This window comes from Lycorma delicatula, chromosome 6 (genome assembly GCF_047948215.1).
Source record: "Lycorma delicatula isolate Av1 chromosome 6, ASM4794821v1, whole genome shotgun sequence".
NCBI classification, from domain to species: Eukaryota; Metazoa; Arthropoda; class Insecta; order Hemiptera; family Fulgoridae; genus Lycorma; species Lycorma delicatula.
Genome location: NC_134460.1, coordinates 25,940,670 through 25,962,019, shown reverse-complemented (window position 1 = coordinate 25,962,019; position 21,350 = coordinate 25,940,670).

Genomic DNA, 21,350 nt, shown 5'->3' with positions numbered 1-21,350 from the left:
TAATTCTGGAGATGATGGAGGGTTTTCCTTTAGGGAACCTGAGGCGGATCTCATAATAAAGAAAAAGTAATTTGTGGGTGCGTGTAACTAAACTTAATCGAGTAATCTTAAGTAAACATAGCCATATTATCCAAGGAACTCTAGGCTAGTTGGATGTCTGTTGCTTGGAAAATGTCTAGAACCACTCTTTTGGATATGATTGTTTATTTCGTTTCTTGGTCCTTGTTTGGCTAGATCATCTATTTATCATAATAGATGATAGCCTATGAATAGGGTTCATCCTTTCCCCATTATCCTTGATTAAATTCTTCTTGATCGTGTTCTGTAGGTGATCGCAGGATCCATGGTAAGAATGTGGAAACCGGCAGAATTATAGCGTTCTTTGTATTTGTTTTTGAGGGGATACTTGTAGAATTTTTGTTTCCTGTCTGGTGGTAAATGAAAGCCCAAATTACGAGTACGAGGTGAATTTTGTTTTTAGAAAATGATTAATTTACCATTTAAGCGCTGAACTTGTGAATAGAATATGGTATAGAAATTTTCTTTGATATATAAAATACCATTTATCAGACCTTCCGGATAAAAGGCGGAAAATCAAACTATGTAAATACCTCTTGATTAGAATATACGACGGAGATATCTAAAATAAAGACCGCTGGGAAATTTCTCTCCTTAAGGTAGGCAAGCTTGCGTCGTTCATGTTACACTAGTAATGTACACACTACATTGTTGTCTTTATCGCGTTCTATTATCTTAGATTACGTGTTAGTTATTACGTTATGAAATGAATAGGAAAATTTGATGCCGCCGACTGTGATCTTCGTGGTGTCATACGTTTTTTAAAAAACGTTAAGCCGGCTTAAATTCTTTGGCATTTGGTTGCTAGATATGGTGATAATATAATGACCGAAAATGGTGTGAAAGATTTAGAAGTAACAGAATTAGGGTGCATGATGAAGAACGTTTGAGGAGGCCCTCGATAATCACCAAGGACTTGAAAAGCGTCGGAGATGAAATCAGAAAAGATCGTCGTTCAACGATTTCCAACTTTGCCCTTCTTTTTCCTGATGTTACAACTATTATCGGTTGCATTGTTAATGATTCATGACCATTTAGGCTTCAGATAGGTTTGTGCACGTTGGGTGCCACACGTCTTAACGGAACGTCACAAAAAAATCCGAATGGGATCTGCTTTGGAATTTTGGATGCGCTACTCAGAAGGAGGTGATGAGTTCCTTAATTCATTAGCTACCGGCGATGAAACATGGATTTCGTACTACATCCCAGAAAGAAAATGACAGTCAAGTGAATAGCGTCATCCTCAATCACCAATCAGAGCAACAAAGGTCAAGCCACAGTCATTTGGACGCAAACTGATGACGATAGTCTTTTGGGATCGGTTTGGCATTCTACTGTATGATTTCATGCCACGTGTAACGACTATAAATGCAGAAGCCTACTGTGAAACTCTACGTAAGTTACGGCGCACCAATCTAAATCGGCAACAGGGGCGGCTGACCGACGGTGTCGTCCTGCTGGACGTTCACGTGTTGCGGGTCTGACGTGATTTACTGAGGACATTTAGGTGGGAAATTTACGATCGCCCACTATATAATCCGGTCTTAGCTCCTGGGAAATTGATAGAAGTTTTGAGTGGTTAGCAATTCACGGGTGACGATGAACTTAAAAATGCTGTTAAATCAGTGGCTAAATGGACTGGCGGCAGAAGAATTACGATGAGGGTATATTGAAGCTAGTGTATCACCACGATAAATGTCTTAATTTATGTAGCGATTATATAGAGAATTAGTATAAGGTATGAAATTTAAGAGAAATAAAAAAAAATTGTCGAAATCATTTTTTTTCAATTGTCTTTACTTTAGAGATAACCTCCCATGGATAAATTATTGTTGTAGATAATTTTTATCTAATAGCACTTCGTTACTAGTTAGAAACATAGTCGTGAGAATGAAATTATTTCATTATAATTCCAGATTAAATCAGGAATCGAAACCCGGAGCCTCTAAAATGCTAATTAATTCAGTAGTAAATCAATCGATTCGTATATTATACATGTAGATTCTATTTTCATGTTATTTTTGTATTTTTTAGGTGAAAAAAACAATTTACTTGTTTTTTTTTCTTTTTACTGAAATTATCCCGTTTAGGTATGTCCATATTTTAGCTCTGCTATTTAAACAGAATAACTGTAACCATCTTTACCGAATCATGTTAGATGATCTTTCAAAACCTTGAATGAATTATAAATATAAACCTATTCTAACTTATGCGAAAATTATTCACAAAATTTTTCGATCTATTGAAAAATATTTCATTATTTACTAGCTTGGATAGATATTTTGTCAGATTAAAGCACATGAATTTACTTTTTTTAATTTTTTTTCAACTTTTAATGCAGTTTTCTATTTCTCTGAACGAAAATCTTTTCTACGATTTTTATTTATTTTTTTTTGCCAAAGTTTATTTTCAATCGGTTACATTTATATCAAACTAATATGATAATAATATCCAAAAAAATTACAATGAAATTGTAAACCGTACAGTAAGAGTCTCGCAGATATAATTTCTTCCACTCAAAAAAACAAAAAGTTTGACAAACGTTGCATTCGAATACGTTCGTGTTTTTTCCTACTATTTATATACCTAAGCTGTCACACCTGTGACAGGTAAAGACATACTTTTTTTTAAAAAAAACACCGCTATCTATTGGACGTAAAAGCAACACGCACTATATTAAATATTTTACGATCCTTTTCAATGTTTCCGATATGTGTGTCCGCTTTAGACTATAAAAACTACTGGACCGATTTACGCGCAAGGAAAATAAAGGGAAAAATCGGAAAAGGAAAAAGGGAAGCAGGTAAAAATGGAAAATGGGAGAAAAGAAAAAAGAGGAAACCGGGGAAAAGTAAAAACGGGAAAAGGAATTAGAAAGGATAAAAAAGGAAAAGGGGGAAAAGAGGAACGGGGAAAGGGAAATAACGGAAAGATACAAGGGGAATGAAAGGGAATTAGGAAAAACGGGAAAACGAGGGAAGATAAAGGAGAAAATGAGAAAAGTGAATATGATAAAAATGAAATGGGAAAAGGGGGAAGGAAAAAGAGTGAAAAGGGAAAGGTTAAATTTTCTGAAGTTCCATAATGTTCATTTTGTTAATGTTTTATCAATTTTCAACTGTGTTCATTTAACCTATATATGTATATTAAAATCTAGTAATAGCGAAGCGTTGCCGGGTCTGCAACGCTTGTAGTGTATATAATATATATAGATTTGCTAAGGCGGCGATGTCATGATACCATCGATTTCATAAGGAAACACCTGCATATCAACCACCAATAACACTAATATGCAGTTGATGAATTCAGAAAGGGATATCTTCATCATATGGTTGCACAGTGAACAAATTTATACACACTGAAGGAAACATCTTCATTTTTTTTTTAGAGTGACGGGCGATATGTACATAATTAAGTACTAAATTCAAAAAATTAATTTAAAGAAAGTAATAAAACAAATTCAAAAATCTTTAATAAAAAAGTAATGAAATAAAAAAAAAATTAAATTAAAAAAATCTCATTTTCATTACATTCCGCGACAGCGATATACAAAAAAAAAATCGTGGATTATCATTAAATTACAGGTTTTTCTAAAAAGATTTTTAAACTGCCAGATCTATTATATACTACCTTAGCAAAAATAAATATTTTTGAATTCAGAAAAATCAACATCGATTGATGCCTTTTGTACTGAAAGTGTTTTACATAAACTGCAGTTGTGAAAGAAATCAAGAAAGTTTTAAGTGACAAATTAATTAATTTTTTTTTTATGTGTGGAGAAGCAATATATTACGTATATTATATATCTCCTCAATTTCTGGCTCTAATCAGTAATGAATGAATTTTAGGTTTGTTTTAATAAATAAATGGGTGGTAATCTATATTTCCTATTCCATAAAACAAGAAAAATTGGGAAAAATTGATATCAAAAATGTAAAAAAAATAAACATTCAGGCTAAATTGTACACAAATTTATTATAATTATTTCTTATAGGCAGAAATTATTACTAATGAACATATTGTAAAGGTATTTAATAAGAATAATTAGATTTCATTAAAAAAAAAAAATTAGTTTACAAAAATAAATAATTAAACAACTGTAACAAATTAGTAACTAAAATTTCAAATTACTTCAGTCAAAAACTAATGTCTTTTATTACGTCTAACTAAAAAGTCTTTTATTACTTTTTGGAAAAAACATGTATTCTTTAATTACAAACTATTATATAATTGTTTATAATTTCTTAAAAATCCATATAATTTGGATGAACTACAAATGTTTGACTGATTAAAATAATTATATATATATATATATATATATATATATAATTATAGTCATTATATATTATATAATTATTAGTCATACATATATATATATGTATGACTTCAATCTATAATTAAGCTTAGATTAATAATTCATTACAGAAACATGGAAAAGAAAATTACATACAGACGATGTATATAATATACATTAATAAAAAATTATAAAATAATAAACGTCTATTACAAAAAAAAAAAAAAATAATAAAATTAAATTGGCCTAAATAACTAAAATATTTATTTTTATGTGTTTAAAATTATATTTTGTGTGAGATTCCTAAACATGGAATAGATTCAAATAATACGCAAGCCTATTTATATAATAAAAATATTATTTTAATTTCAAGTTGTTTTTGTTTTTTTATTTTTTTTTTATTTTTTTTAAAGAAACTAGTTAAAATGTTTACTCACAGAAATAAAAAATTAAATACTATTATAACATAAGACAAAAATCTAATAAAATAATAATACTGCCTGAATTATATAAAAATAAAGAAAAATCAGTTAATAAAATATTATAAAAATAAAATAAGATATTACATACAATCCTATTGATATCAAATGGATTAGATACTCATTTGATACAAACGTTATTATATATATATATTTACAAAGCTAAAACTATCAGGTCATTCGGAGATACTAAACCGTAAAAATTTACAAAACAAACGATACATCATTTCTGATATAATTAACATACTTTTCCCCTTTTAGGTAACTATTCCAGTTACATTCTTCCGGAAATTAAAAATAACATTAATTAAAAAATAAGCTTATTTTCTTCATTTATATACTATTATATTAAAGTTTAATGGTATTATATAGATAAAACAACTTCTAAGTAATTTACAGACGAAAGTTGAATTTTTTTCATAAAACAATAATTTAAAAATATCTTCTTTTTTTTTTTTTTTTTTTTTTTAATTAATTATTCAACTACCTAAATTAACAAATTATCAGGTACAATTTAGTATTTTTACATTATTGATTTTTTTTTTAATTTTTGTTAATTTCAACTACTGTATGTTCTAGTTCACTTTCATATCTTAATGAAACATTTAGACACTTGCATTCTGTATGCTCTTTAACTGTAATGTTTTCTAACACATCAATAAAGCGGCCTTTCGATATAGAGCTATATTGAACTTCTAAAATTTTTATTTCATGTTTAATCGGTATACATTCAAAACTACTCCCTGCAAGACAACACCCAGAACCGTTATCACAACGATTAATTACTACATGTGATGGCGTATATAGTTTACCTTGAGGAATAACTCCTGATAAATTGTGGACAGCGAATGAACGTTCACGAGGCATACAACTAAAATTTGCTGCTGTATCGTAAACTTGTTTTAATTTTATTTCATTCGATAAAATCACCGGTCGTAGATTAAAACAAAACATTATAAATACAACAAATAATAAACTGAATACTTTCATGATGAAGCAAATGTTTAAATTAAATAAACTTTAACAAACTGACAAATAAATAAACGTTTGAAAAAAAGTAATAAAGAATCACTTGTGAAAATGAGTATTCGAATGAATTTAACCGTTCGAAAATCTCTAATTTATAGTCAGCCGGCCTACTGATATTACAAACACGTAACAATGACGTATTTATATCAGTGGTAGTGACGTTTAATTACATGTAATATGTAAAAATATGAAATGGCTAAAATAAAAAAAATTAACAATTTAACAGATGTAACGACGGCTGATAAGTTATACTGTTGGTGAATAAAAAAAAATTGATGATTCTTCATTTCCCTATTGGTTTATATTTATCAGTAAAAGATAATTCAATAAGTCAATTTTCAGTTTTCTCCCTCCACTTTTTATTAGAAAGTAAAATATTTTAAATATCTCAAAATATTAATTTAAAATAATGGTAACAGTTTTTTTTATTTTTTTATTAACGTATTAAGGAAAAAAATCATTAGACGTATTGAAATGTGTAAGATACGTACATAAGTACGTCACAAACTGAAAAAATAAGAAATAAAATGAGGAAATATTTTTTCTCATTATTAATTATTAAAGGAAATCTTTACGGCGAGGAGATTTGAAAAGGAAAAATTGTAAATTTTATTCTTTCAAATATATAGACTAACTGAATTGAATTTTTTCTTTGTTTTCTTCCATTCTTTAATTCATTTTACGTCAAAAACTCTAAAATTAAAAATTTAATAAACATATAGATTTCAACAGTTTTCGTCTAAAATCTTTTTATTCTAATTTTTGATTCGTATTCCACCCCTCTCTTGGTCATAAATGGTTTTCTACCAAACGATAGAAAAAAAATTAAATTATTTTTTATTTCGTATACCATCAAAACCACTGGAATTATAATTCTTTATGAATTACACGTATCCACTCTACGTAAGTAATTTCACGCGTATACCGAAAGATTAGTATGCGGTAACATTTGGATTAAGGTGATTTATCCACCTATCGCTATATAATTTACTGATGTCATTGAAGTAGACAATAGGAAGCAAAGACTTTGTATAAATAGTACTTGATGCCGCTATAATTTAAAACAAGTTTCGACTGATACTTTTTTTTAAGAACTCTAATTGGGATTTGATCCCTCTTCATTCAGGTTGAAAAACTTGAATTATACCGTATTATTTTTATTCTGGATTTTATTTTAAAATTTTATATGAGGAAAATATACAAAAGATCACACAGTTCAATTTTGAGGATTTTGAGGTCACAGTGGACCACTTTAGTCAATTCTGGTTCGACTTTTCTTTTCATTTTTCTTATTGATTGCTTCCCAATACTTCTTCATTCTGTCAGATCTTACTTTTTTGAGTTCTTCTGAACAAACCCTCGTTGTTGTATTCTTTTCTTTCATTTTAAATCTGGAGTTTGCTTCTTTTAGTATTTTTATATTGTCAGTTTTGTTTTGTAAATCTTCTATTGTGATTTCATAGTTCTTGCATATCTTGATTGATCTTGTTTGATTTCGGTGATCCAGGTCGGTGTTCTGGACATTTTCCAATATTTCTGGACCAGTTTCCTGACAATCCTGTTCGGTTCTGTTCTTATTATGTGACCAAAGAAGGAGATTCTTTTCTTTCTAAAGTAGTCTAGAGCGGTTCTACGTCTTTATGTACCTCTTGGATTGGTAGAGTCTCAATTCTCCCTCATCAGTATGTCGTCTTTTATTTATGCATGTTTTTGTAATTCTTTTTTCTATTCTTTGCATCTCTGCTGAGTAGGAACTGTTGAAGCTCAGTTTGAAGAGTGTTTCGCTTCCATTTGATATTATAGGTCTGATTACAGTTTTGTAATGTTTGAGTTTGGTATTTATTGAGATGCATCTTTTGTTATATGTTGTTTTATTGGTATTTTGTACATAACTGGGCTTTTGTGTTCTTTCTTTCAAGTTTAGTTTTTCTTTGAGGTCATGTGTGATATTTTCTTCTAAATATTTAAACCGCTTAACTAGCTCGACTTTGTGTTCGTTTATGATTACGTGGTTCTTAAATCAAAACCCAAGGTTCCATTGCTCTTTGGACTTTTCAAAATTTTTATGATATTTAAGAATCAAGCTTTGTTGATTCAATGTCATAAACAGCTGCGTTCATTGTTCGCATAGCGTATGTACTTCTTTCTTTTTCCTATTTAGCCTCCGGTAACTACCGTTTAGATAATTCTTCAGAGGATGAATGAGGATGATATGTATGAGTGTAAATGAAGTGTAGTCTTGTACATTCTCAGTTCGACCGTTCCTGAGATGTGCGGTTAATTGAAACCCAACCACCAAAGAACACCGGTATCCACGATCTAGTATTCAAATCCGTGTAAAAATAACTGGCTTTACTAGGACTTGAACGCTGTAACTCTCGACTTCCAAATCAGCTGATTTGGGAAGACGCGTTAACCACTAGACCAACCCGGTGGGTTATAGCGTATGTACTACCTTTGCCGTTCTATACATCTGAATAGCCGAACTAAATTATCGCCTGTATTTCATGATTCGCTACCGTGAACCGCTGCGCTCCAAATAAATCTACTTATTACGAACTTTCTTTTAATTCCTGTATCTATGTTAGATATCAATAGATTTCTTTTCCACATAATTTTTGAAATCTTGACTTCATTCGTATTTCGTAATTTACAGCCTGAATAAAAAAAGCTACGACTTCTGGAACATTATGTTCTCCTATCTTAGTATTTAACACATTATCCTCAGTTTCGATACCTTTGTTTAACTCTTATTTACTTTCAAATATACCTAATTTTTTCCGATCGATGAATATATACTATTAATTTCTTTTCAAGGTCTACGAAATTATAAAGAAAAAAAAAGATCATTAAATAAAAAGATCAGTAATTTATGAAAAAATTAAAAGTATAAACAAAACGCAGTGATATCCAAAAAAATTACAATGAAATTGTAAACCGTACGGTAAGAGTCTCGCAGATATTTCTTCCGCTCAAAAAACAAAAATTTTTGTAATATAAATTAAACTGTTTTTAACAAAATGATACTGATAACAAAAAGGTAAGACACTACATTTCTATTATCAAAATCTTTAATTAATTTAGAATTTTCTTTTAAAAAAATTCATTTTAAATATAAGTAAAGACAATAGTAGATAATATAATGTTTAAGCGTTCCATATAATAAGAAAAAAAATAGAAAAATTTGTTACAAAACTCTTACCGGCCCGATTTAATTTATATGTAATACATATCACATTTACAGAAATAATACAATTCTTATGATTACTCGTTGTTTAATAAATGAAATCGGGCCGGTAAGAGTTTTGTAACAAATTTTTCTATTTTTTTCTTATTATATAGAACGCTTAAACATTGCTTATTATCTATTATTGTATATCTATTGTCTATTACTTATTAAAAAAAACTATTTATTTACTTACTAAATTAATAACAGATTTTGATAATAGAAATGCAGTGTCTTACCTTTATTGATATCAGTATAGTTTTATTAAAGACAGTTTTATTTATATTACAGAAATTGTTTTTTGAGCGGAAGAAATATCTGCGAGACTCTTACCGTACGGTTTACAATTTCATTGTAATTTTTTTGGATTACATTTAATCCATTATGTCAAATGTCATTTTTATTTTTACGATGCCTGCAATAAACTTTCTTATACGCATTTTATGCAATACTATTCCATTACTTTTATGATGTTTGCAAGCGATCGAAACTTTTTTCTTATAAGCTGCACTTTTTTTATGAGAAAACTACTACGACAGAGATTTTGTACTCGGAGATGTTAGACAAATCTGTGTTTCCGCTTATTGAAAATATGGAGGGTGTAATTTTCCAACAAGATGGAGTCCCTATACATTATGCTGAAATTACGCTAAACGACATGTACCAAGAACATTAAATAGGCAGCGAAGCTACCGGTCGGTCGGTCACCCCAATATTCCGATTTGACCTGGAACAATTTCTTATTTTGGGGATACGTAAAGTCAACGTGTACAATGAAAAAATCCAGTCACTTGCGCCAAAGAATAATAGCAGTTGTAGAAGCGGTTCGTGCAGACATGCTCGCCAGAGTGTGAAATGAGCTGGATTGTCGGTTTGACATCTGTACTGTTATAAACGGTACTCATACTTCCATATAATAAAACATATACGTTTAACATATATGTTAAAGAACAATTTAGATTCGGAGTAACAGTACAAGGTGAAAAGATAAAGATGCTACGATTTGCTGATGATATAGTAATTCTAGCCGAGAATAAAAAGGATTTAGAAGAAACAATGAACGGCATAGATGAAGTCCTACGCAAGAACTATCGCATGAAAATAAACAAGAAGAAAACAAAAGTAATGAAATGTAGTAGAAATAACAACGATGGGCCACTGAATGTGAAAATAGGAGGAGAAAAGATTATGGAGGTAGAAGAATTTTGTTATTTGGGAAGTAGAATTACTAAAGATGGACGAAGCAGGAGCGATATAAAATGCCGAATAGCACAAGCGAAACGAGCCTTCAGTCAGAAATATAATTTGTTTACATCAAAAATTAATTTAAATGTCAGGAAAAGATTTTTGAAAGTATATCTTTGGAGTGTCGCTTTATATGGAAGTGAAACTTGGACAATCGGAGTATCTGAGAAGAAAAGATTAGAAGCTTTTGAAATGTGGTGCTATAGGAGAATGTTAAAAATCAGATGGGTGGATAAAGTGACAAATGAAGAGGTATTGCGGCAAATAGATGAAGAAAGAAGCGTTTGGAAAAATATAGTTAAAAGAAGAGACAGACTTATAGGCCACATACTAAGGCATCCTGGAATAGTCGCTTTAATATTGGAAGGACAGGTAGAAGGGAAAAATTGTGTAGGCAGGCCACGTTTGGAGTATGTAAAACAAATTGTTGGGGATGCAGGATGTAGAGGGTATACTGAAATGAAACGACTAGCACTAGATAGGGAATCTTGGAGAGCTGCATCAAACCAGTCAAATGACTGATTACAAAAAAAAAAAATACGTTTAAAATTCTAAATGTAATATATTTAATTTAAAACTAAAAAGTTCTTTTCGGACACCCGATATATATATACATTATAAATATAAAAGACCGACTTCGCTGGTAGAATTATGCAATTCTGACTTCGTTCTTGACAAACTACAGGGTGATTTTTTAGTCCTGTTACTCAATTGTTAATGTCTGGTAATTTTTTTCTAAGAAAGGGAAATTTTATTTTGTGACACGAAGTTGGTAGCGCTACTCAACCAGTATAGATACGGCAGTGCGAGTTGATTCTCCTTGAGCTGTGTAAACTTTTGTGCCGTTTCCGGTCGTGTTACGAACAGAATGTCTTTTACCATAGAACAACGAGTTTTTATTCTTGAACAATATTTTGCTACAAAATCGTACGCGAGTGTAAAAGAATCATTTCAAATTAAATTCGTTGGTGTTCCTCCGACAGAAAAAATGTCAATTTCTAGGCTAGCAAACAGATTTCGAGAGACAGGTAGTGTTTGCGACAGAAAACGTAGTGCGTACGCCATCCGTCATCCGTATCGCGTACGATTAGACCAAGAGCTTCAGCCTCCAGATTTAAACAAGCGATTGCAATATTGCCGTTGGTTTAGGTCTCTCTTAAACGATAACAGAATCGAATTTTTAAACACAGTGTTCTTTAGTGATGAAGCTTGGATCCATCTAGACGGTTATGTGAACAGTCAAAACTGTCGAATTTGGGCGGTTGAAAATCCTAACGCTTTACAACACAAATCTTTGCATCCTGAAAAAATTGGTGTCTGGTGTGCGATATCTCGTCATCGTATACTCGGACCCATATTCTTCGAACAGACAGTAAATGGTGAAGTATAGATACTGTGCGCCAATTTGTGTCTCTCCTGGAACCTCAAGAACGGTATTGCTGGTTTCAGCAAGACGGCGCTACATGCCACACGTCTCGAGAAACCATGTGTTTTCTGCAAGAGTTCTTTAATAATCGAATAATGAGCAAGGGCGTATGGCCTCCAAGATCCCCAGACCTCACATCTCCTGACTACTTTGAACTTAAAGTCAATATTACAGACTTAATCACGAATATTTTCAATGCAACTCTTAAAAAGGTTTCTGCTAATATGCTGACAGGAGTCCGTGCGTGTATAATCGCAAGGGGTGGGCACTTTGAGCATATTCTTACAATTATGTAAGTAATAGCTTTTTATTAAATCTCTTTTGTAAGTAACAAAATATTTTTTTATTCCACCTAAATTTTCCTTTCCTAAAGTACATTTAAAATTGGGTAACAGGACTAAAAAATCAATCTGTATTACTTAAGAAAAAAATTAAGTTGAAAATTAAAATATATAAGTATGTAAGTAAAGAATTACGTAAAAAAACTTTTCTACACTTTGAGTAAAACTTTGAGATACGCCACGCTGAGGTCTATTTCTTCTTTCCTCAGATTAGATCGTTGTAAATTTTATTCAAATCAGTAAATTCATTTTATATAAGCAAAAAACTGGCCAACATACTCCGTAGAAATTTTTCACTACAAAAATTTTTTATTATTTTTTTTGTTACAAACCTCAAAATCTGCAGAAACCCCAACATGCAATGCTTGAACCGATTAACATTATATTCCTCTAAATATGATAATGTATACCTTAGTTGGGAAAGCAGAAATTAATTAAAATCAGAAATAAAAATTAATTTTAAAATAATCTATCTTCTATTTATAGCTACTAAACAAATAACAAAACATTGTAAAAAATTAAATATTTAAATAAATATAAATTAAATTATTTAAGGTTTTCAGTTACCTGAATATGTTTTATATAAAACTGTATTAATAAAAAAAATCCCTTTTTTCTTGGACAATGCCGTAAGAGTTGGGTAACCGTCATGGTTCCTTTTGTGGTGAAGTGTTGGCGCAGAGCGCAGAGAAAGTACGAGTGACTAAAGTGTCCTAATCCACACATCTACCTTCATTAAGAATTCTCTACTTCATTGCATTAATGATTTACTGGTGTTCAAGGTCCTGGAATTCCCTCATTACCTACCAAACACGGTCGATCTGAACATACAAAACTGATACTGCATAATAAAGGATCAATATTAAGAACAATGGGGTAGATGGTAAGTAAAAATAATTTATTCATGAAGGAGTACCACAAGACTATCACCAAAAGAAAGCAAGCACCAAAGAGTATCACCAAAAGAAGCTGAATACCTCCTTTAGGCAGGAGTTCCCATTTTGCTCGTAATCCCCGGAGAGATCAGGGCGCTATTATTTACGATGGAAGTATTACATTAGTTTAACGATTTTGAATTAAATATCTTACGATATTATTCTCCATTAAAAACTGTCTTTTCCCCAGAAATAAAAGATATACTTGATAACAGGTTCAGGGCTCCTAAAGTAATTTACCTATTTCCGAAATTGTGTCGTCTGCGAAATTATCCACCTTAATTAAAAATTTTTAGGCAATGGAATATAGTATTTGTGATTTAACTGGGTACTATAAATAATTTTTTTATTTTTAATTATAAACAATGGCTTTTTAAATGTAGAATTACTGGAAAGTTTGGAAAATTAACTGCATTGTTAGAATAACTAATGAGTAGGTTTTTATTAGGACTGGAGAAAAACAAATTTTGGAGTACAATTTTATAAACCGGAGCAGGTTAATGAGCCTTACATTAAAATATCCAAAGTTAATAACGTGGATTTAAAATGAATTGTAGAGGATAAAAACATTAAAGAATATATATAGGAAGTTTCCAAACGACTACTAAATGGTGTTATTGAGATGTGACATTACTGTTGTAAAATTTGACTTTTTTTATTGTTACAGCAGTGGCAGCTTAGAAATCAGCGGAGCAGTTTGTTTACGGTGAGAGTTAAAAAAAAAAAAGATTTTGCGAAAAAGATGGAAATTTTATGTGAAGGTTTTCGTTGCATGATTTTTACGATTTTATTAAAGACTTAACTCACCAACATTGCGTCGAATCACTTTGTTCAACTTTTGGTAATTAATCGCATCAGAAAAGGCCATTTACAAATGGTTAGCAGAATTCCCTCGTGGTCGTGATTCTGTCAGCGATAAATTTGGTTAAAGTGACCAAAATCGGTTGTTCTAAAAAACATCGATGGTGTGCGTAATGATTGACAAGATTCGGCATGTGATTTACCGTGAGATAGAGACATCTTTATGCGTATCGAAATCTACAATACATTGAATTTTGCATGAATATTTTAGCTGTGAAAGATTTGTTCCCGATGGATCAGCATAATTTGATCGAAGCTCAAACATAGGCTCGTGTCAATTGGTGTAAGGAAATGCTCAAAAAAATTCGACCTAGAAAATGCAAAATCCGTATACGACATCGTAACAGGAGAAGAAACTTGGATATTATCGTACGAGCCGGAAACTAAACAACTAAGTGTTCCAAGACGAACCGAATCCAACAAAGTGGTTCGTTCGCGAAGCACTTCCAAGAAAATTATCGCTCGTTTCTTCGGTTATATTGGACTTGTAGCAACCATTCCTTTAGAGGACCAAAGAACAGTTAATGCTGAACGGTATACAACATGTTGTTTGCTAGATATCATCAATTAAATCAGGAAAAACAACCGAAAACTTCGCATCATTCTTCATCAAGACAATGCTAGCTCTCGCACAGCACATCAAACATCTGATTATTTGACAGAGAAAAACATTGAATTAATGTCTCATTACCCGTATTCACCTGATTTATCGCCTAACTACTTCTTTTTATTTCCGAATGTCAAACAAAAAATGCGTAAACAGCGTTTTCATCTGTTTAAGAAGCTGTTGAATCCTTCCAATACAATGTTTTTGAGATACCAACTTCAGAGTGGAAAAATGTTTCGAGAATTGGTTCAAACGCATTCAAAAATGTATAAGGTGAACGCATTCACTTAAAGGTGAATATATTATTTCTTTTTTCCTGTTTATCCTCCGGTAATTACCTTTCAGATAACACTTCAGAGGATGAATGAGGATGATATGTATTGATATGTATGCAGTCTTGTACATTCTCAGTTCGACCATTCCTGAGATGTGTGGTTAATTGAAACCCAACCGCCAAAGAACACCGGTATCCACGATCTAGTATTCAAATCCGTGTAAAAATAACTGACTTTACTAGAATTTGAACGCTGTAACTCTCGACTTCCAAATCAGCTGATTTGGGAAGACGCGTTCACCACAAGTACAACCCGGTGGGTGAAAGGTGAATAATAAGAAGCAATAAAATTATTTGTACGAAATAATTTATTTTCTTTCATTGTTTTTGTAAAAACTTAAAAGACGGCCCTCTACTGGAATACAGCATACGAAACGGTTAATCGTGTATGTAGGATGTAAAATGTTCTGAGCCTCAGAATTTGGCAAGTAACAGAAAGAAATGAAATACAATAAACTAGTCGAAAAATTGATGATCTAAAAATAATTTATAGGTATTTGGAAAGATATTTATATGGTGCGGTAAAAAAAAAAAAAATCTCATCTTTTTCCTTTAGATTCTACCACCAAAATCATTTGGGCTACTTTATAGCTTGTTTAATAACCGGTTCGATTATGCGCACTACGCTAATACATATCAACTTCTCGAAACTGCCCACAACATTCAATGTTATTTTAGTCCCGCAACCATGGTACATACCATTATTAAAATATCATAACTTCGCTTTTATTCCTTTGCTGTATTCGCAAATGTGATGACTTTGCATTAATGAAAATACTTCAATTACCCAGAAAATAAGAAAAAAAAAAATGTTTTAAATTGCGTTACCGTTTAAGCGCGTTCATGAAAACAATCTGGAATCGATGTAACACGTTATGGGAGTACTACTGTACTTCAAATCTAATTAGAAATTGTATATAACTATACTTAATTTTAATACAAACGATATAATAAAAAATTTAACTTTAGTCAACTTTTTAAACTTTAGTCAAGTTTAAGCAGCCTTTTTTATATAACTTTAGTTGTCGTCTTTTAAGATTATGCTCACACAACAATGATGATAATAAAAATATGGCAACAATTCTTTGTCATTATATAACTTAATGTCGAAAAACTTATACCTGCCTCAGTCAGTTAAGCAGGGACGCATTTTTAAATTTTAAGAAGCGAACCAAACATAAAAAAAAAATAAATAAAACAACTTATTTTATTACAGGTAAAGAAGGATTAAGCCGAAGATTTTTCAGACCTTATACAGCTCGTTGTCATGGTGTTAGCGGCCATAATTTCTCTTTTACTAGTAAAAGAATGTGTGCGTGTGTGTCACATACGTAAAGGCAGGTCAGAGTGGCAGACAGACAGAGATTTTTTTTAAATCTGATCGTTTATGAGACGACATCAACAACTAATATACCTCTTTTTTTCTGTATCCTCACTCCACCGCTTATTTAAAGTTGCGTTAAAATTGTTACCATTAACATATCTTGAAAGACATAGATGACTAACAAAGGAACAAGTCTAACATAAAATAATAATCTTATTTTTTGTATCGAGTAATTTTTCATGAACATCAAACGACTTGAAGCGATTAAAATTTTCTACAATTAAAATATATTAACGGTTTCTGATAAATATTACTTTACACGCATGTAGATCACGTCCTATAAAATGTTTGCTGCACGTAAAACGCTAATTTTACTACAAAAAAAAATTATAAATAAAACCAAATTAAATCTTATTAAAAAATTATGGTATTTTATCTCTTATCTGAAATTACTGGTAATAAACAAACTCATATGATTAAATTACTGCTTGTATTGTTATACTAATTTTAAGTAAGCTATAATGTAAGATTAAAAATAGATTCGGCAAGTTTTAATTACAAAGAATTAACAATTATTAAAAAAGTTGTAATTCTGTTATAAAAACAATACAATAATTATGTATTATAATATTATTATATAATTATCTAAGAACAAATTGGAATAGGCTAAAATAAAAAATACCCTGAATTAAAAGGATAATTTTACAACCCATCACAGCTTTATAGCCGTGCAACAAGAACGAATGTAAGGTAATCAATCAGTAATCAGGGTTTTTCATTTTTGACGTTTCATGTCCCAGGGATTCCAAAAGACAAAAAAAAATCCTTTTAGGCACGTCGGAAGGCGGAGGTAGATTTCACCGGTGCTAAGTAGGGGATAAAAAAGATTTCCACCTTAAAGTTAAGAAAATATTCAAATTTACTCAATACGACGACGGTTGAATGTGAAAAAAGTTTCACATGTTTAGCATACGACAAGCCCCATCTTCTTACAATTCCAGTAATATTTTGGTCATTCCTTGCCGTAACGGTCGGTCGTATCAAAAAATTGTTTATACAAAAGATTTAAGTAATGTGTAGAGGACTAATGACCACTTTAAACCGATTCGACACTGTGCCTTTTAAGGGAGGTATGATTCTTTTTTGTCTTCGAAACCCCTTTTTTTCTATCCCTTGGACCAATGGTTGGAGATATAAAAAAACTTTACTTTCATAAGTTTTAGGCCCTATAAAAAAAAATAGCAGGAACTTACAACGAATTTTACCTAATAAGGAAGTTACAGTGATTTTTTTTTTTTTTTTTTTTTTTTTTTTTTTTTTAAGCGCCCCCATTTCCATTCCCATGGTCCAATTTTAGCCGTTAACGAACTCCACCGAGATTTTGGAACGAGATTTTGTGTGTGTGTGTGTGTGTGTGTGTGTGTGTGTGTGTGTGTGTGTGTGTGTGTGTGTGTGTGTGTGTGTGTGTGTGTGTGTGTGTGTGTGTGTGTGTGTGTGTGTGTGTGTGTGGTATATATAACATTTTGAGCTGAGAGTGGTTTTGGAGTCTGGAGGATGTGAAACGCGAACATACGTCGAAATCTTCCGAAAGTCAAATCATGGTTCCCATTACAACAGGCTTTCATATGAAATCTATCTAAAAAAGGGAGGTAACATTCCTTTGTACGTATGTACATGTGTTGGCATGTTTGAAGCTTATTAACCTTTGACTGGATAAACCGATTTTGATGAAATTTTGTATACGGACTCTGTAAATATGGGGAAATTTGTCGGTCAAATTTTGGGTTAATATATTAATTAAAAAACGGGATGTAGAATCTCTGTATTTTTTAAGTATCATGACCCAAAAACCGCAAAAAAGGGGGATAACGTGCGTACATACATACGTATGTAAGCGTACATACGTACGTATGTAATAGTGTTGACGTGCTTGAAGGTTAATAACCTTTCACTAGATAACCAATTTTGATTAAAGTTTGTATAGAGACTCGTCTATATTGGGCAGTTTGTTGATAAAATTTTGTGGTCAATATCTCCAGAGGGTGAAGGGTTTTTTGGGGGTCTATTTTCTCAAAATTTTGTATACATAACCCCACTTTATATTAAGCTCAGTACATGCGTGCGTACTTATCTTAACATTTAAAAAACATTTTTCCCCGAAATTCCCATTTCCCCAAATTTTTCCTTTTCTTCAAAAATCGAAAAAGTTTTTCCATGTCTTCCTAGGTATTGGCAATACGGTAGGTAGGGGAGCCCATAAAATTTAAGAAATCGATTTTTTGAATTTGGTAAAACTTTTTTAGGTTTATTTAAACTTTTAATATTATTAAAAGTTTAAATAATAAACTTTTAGTAAAAACATTAAATTAAGTTTAATCATAATTGACACTCATACCAAAAAAATACAAAAAAAAAAACAAAATTACAAAAATATATTTGATTACATATAAAAAATTATTTTTTAAAAACGCTTTTATTTAACTAATATTAATATTAACATTAATAAAAAAAGGAAACAAATTAGAAAACCCCTCTAAAAAGTAAAAAATAAGAATTAAAACAAATTCAGAATTTTAAACAAAAAAATATAATATATTAACAAATATAAAAATGCAATTGAAAATTAAAAAATAAATTATATAAATATCTAATAACTAACGAACAAATAAAAAATAAATAAATGTAATAATTATTAAATTTTAAAATTAAAAGTAATGAAAATATTTAGTTAAATAAAAGCGTGGGCAGTTTTTATAACAATGTTTTCGAATAAGTATTTATAGACATTTTCTGTATTAACCGCAACGAAGGAAGTTTAATTTTTTTTTAATCTGTATCTTTTTGTTTTCTGATGTTTTTGTTAATATTTTAAATTTATCTTTTAGAATCTTCTAAAATTGTAATTTTTCTCTTCACCAAGGTACTTTTCATTAATGCAGAAAAATAAAAAAACAGAAACAAAACAGAGTGACGAGAGTACTCTTATGACTTCTTAGATACTGTATTACTCCAAAATTGTACGACCTGCACTTCGAAGTGCTTTCCCATGGGTCGTATTTGGCTTCCAGCGATTACTTATTTCATTTGAAAGTGAGATACGATCCTCCAATTCCTTAATAATGTGGTCAGTTACACAATTGTTGAAGTATTAGTTTTTATTAGCATCAAATATTTATACAATTATTAATTCAACAATCTTACATGAATTACGATAGAGTAAAAGTCCCTTTATTACTAGATCAGTATTATTCGTATCTTCGTGAGTTGTTGATTAACAAGAGATTAATATTTCTGGTGTGTCGTATAAATAAAATTTAATAATAATTAAAATATTCCGTTTAGTGAACTCCTGTAAACTGGTTACAAATGTTAATTTCGACCTTACGGTGTAAAATACTGGGTTTTTATTATTGGATTATTTGGTGAATAATTAAAAATGAAAAAGAAACAATCATACAGGAAAAAAAAGATAACATGAAGAGATATATTTGAAAAAAGAGGAAGAAAATGTTGAATTCAAAGAAAGAATAAAAAGGAAGAAAATGTTGAAACCAAAAAAAAAAAAAAAACAAGAAGAAAATGTTGCAAACAAAGAAATAATAAAAAAATTAAGAGAACATGATAAATATAAAGAGGAAGAAAATGTTAAAAACTAAAGAAATAATAAAAATATTAACGAGAGAATCGTGAATATAAAAAGAGAGAAAATTTGAAACTAGAGAAAGTGTACACAAATTAAGATCAGAAAAGTTATATTAAATTATTGAATGATTAAATGATTGTTAACAAAAACACAAATAAACGAAATGATGATCAACTATGACTAAGGGAGAATAGTCCGACAATATCAGAGGAGTAATGAAGTAAAACATAAGAATTTTTTGCAATTTGTTAAAATCGGGTAAGTATGCCTCAGTGAATATCTTGTTCTTGTGAGGGTCTATTTTTCAATCACGCTATAGTTGACTTTAATGGAGATAAAATTAAACAGAGATATCAGAATAGTTAAATGAAACTAAACAGAAATTAAACTAGAAAATATAAAAATTATACGATTCTAAATTATAATTATCAATTAATATTAAAGAATCAGATGTTTCACCAAATTTTATATACACACATGTAATAATTCCTATTAAAATACATATACATATTTTTAAAAGTACATAAAATTTTATTTCACAAATAAAAATGAAAAAAAAAAATCAGAAGTTTATATATATATATAAACTAGCGGACCCGACAGACGTTGTCCTGGCGCGGCATTATTCTGTAATAAATGCACACACATAAATATAAGTAACTTAATTATGTTAAAATTAGCAGGAAAGTGTTCTAAATTTCATTAAAATGACTATTAGTATGATATTATCAGTTTGTGATTGTTGTATTATTGTAATGGGTTTATTGATTAATTACGTGCAGTATGGTTAATATTTATTTTCACTAAATATTGAGATGTCCGATGAAAATTGAATTAAAAAATAGAAACGTCGTAAAATTAATAATTAGTGTAATTAATAAATTTTCATCCACATTACTACAAATTTGCACTTAACATCATTCTAAAAATGTACCTCCATATTTTTTTTAAATTTAATAATTTTGATGTTTCATAACCATGTAACAGCTTAATTAGTAAATTAATAAAAAAATTGAAGCACTGTAAAAAAGTAACGAAGTTAAAATTTTAGTAGACATTATTATCATTTTTCTCATTCTTAATTTTAACATCTATTTTACCAAAATTTAGATAATTGTAAATTAAAAATAATTTTAGAAGACTTTTTATAAAATTAATCAGCTAAAACATTATAAATTCAATTTTTTAAATATACTTTAAACAAGTAACTTACATTTTAATTTTATAAATGTTATAATTTATTTTACAAACTTAAATTTTTATTTTCAAAGAGCCGTTCAATACTTCATAAGTTGCATAGAATCAAATGAAAACTGAAATTTAAATTTGTAGGTTAAGTTGATTGTTATTGAATGCACTCAAAAACATCATTAAAATTCATGAAAAATCATGTAAAAATACTCACTTCAATACTGCACCTTACAAATTTGCATAATGTACATTTTTTAATTAAACTTTAAAACGTTATTTCAATAAATAATAATATAATATAATATTCTCAATAAGCGCGCAATTCTAGCAGACTCGG